The sequence below is a fragment of the Haplochromis burtoni genome, unplaced genomic scaffold (genome assembly GCF_018398535.1).
Source record: "Haplochromis burtoni strain Fernald_Lab_line unplaced genomic scaffold, NCSU_Asbu1 Contig_616, whole genome shotgun sequence".
NCBI lineage: Eukaryota > Metazoa > Chordata > Actinopteri > Cichliformes > Cichlidae > Haplochromis > Haplochromis burtoni.
Genome location: NW_024582977.1, coordinates 142,856 through 144,233, shown reverse-complemented (window position 1 = coordinate 144,233; position 1,378 = coordinate 142,856). Strand labels below are relative to the sequence as shown.

The 1,378-nt window shown below is 35.6% G+C and overlaps 1 protein-coding gene across 1 annotated transcript in view; it reads right to left on the bottom strand.

Annotated features, from left to right (window-relative positions):
- The window catches only part of LOC102295138 (voltage-dependent N-type calcium channel subunit alpha-1B), a 197,892-nt gene that overhangs the window by 138,315 nt on the left and 58,199 nt on the right, over positions 1-1,378 (bottom strand). The gene's annotated exons all lie outside the window — the stretch shown is intronic.

Sequence of the window (1,378 nt, the reverse complement as noted above, 5' to 3'; positions counted from 1 at the left end):
GATGGATGGATGGATGGATGGATGGATAGACATGCAGTGTGAACTGTGGGATCTTGAAATACACAAGTGTATCCCTTTTTAAACTGTGTCCGGTTACTTCAGTTTGCCAGCTGGACTCAAATCAACTTCAAGACATTACAGAGTGTGCATGAATCTGAAACCTTGACATGTAGAATAGCAATGGTGGATTTTTGGTATGCAGAGTGGAGTACAGCAGGGAGGAGGGTCAGCCCAAACAACAAACGCCACTTCTAAAAGTAAACTTCAATTGGTCACAGCAGAACATCTTATAAGCTTAGTGTGACTTGTGGCTGAGCTGCTACAGAACTCTCATTCAATCAATCAATCAAAAATTGTTTAGAGTCACTGATCCTATGAAGAGACATTTTTATTCTAATAGAACTGCTCACATCAAGACTCACAATGCCTCCATCCATAGGACACGAGGGCTCTGAATGAAGATGAAAAATGTGTAAGACAGCAGTCTCCTCTATTAATACTTAAGTGTCAGGTAAACATGTTAATAAGACTTTTCTTATGACATAATGTCTTAATTAACAAAAACACTTTTGTACGCTGATCAAAGATGGTAGCCACTGGCTCATGTGCAATTTAAAAAAAAACCTGCCTATGAAAATAATCAAGTCCATAACAATATTTGCAACAGACTAGCAGAATTGTTTACTAAAGCATTCATCCATCATGGGCTTATTATTATTAGGGTTGTGGAGGGGATTGGAACCTATCCCAGGGTGCTGGGCAGAGCAATATGGCCAAAAATATTTATCACAATATATATTTGAAAAGTTGCGATAACAATATAACTGACGATATAATTGAATTATAATATATTATAATAGGTTAACAAACATAAAATATAACTCCATTACTTTACTAGCGCAAAAAAACCCATCAATTTATTTTTACTTAAACAAGCAGCTGTTTTTATGTGCATTAAAGCTATATAAAAATATAACAATGCAAATGCAAATTCCTTGCTGAAAGTTTAACCAAAAGGCATTTCCAATGGAAATGGGCTGACATATCCTGAGCATAACTATGTATAATATCCACTAACATTAAACTGCAGCGTGCCTAATAATAAGTCAAATAGGTATTTTTTGGACCATAAGGTGCAAGGGATTATAAGGCACATTAACAGAAACAAAGCAGTCAGATAAGTCAAACTTTATTCAACTCATTCTTCTTGCTTCCCCCACTTCTGTACCATTGATTCATGCTGTATTCTATCACAGCTGCTCTATTCCCATGTTGCAGTATACAGGGAGTGCAGAATTATTAGGCAAGTTGTATTTTTGAGGAATAATTTTATTATTGAACAACAACCATGTTCTCAATGAACCCAAAAAACTCATTA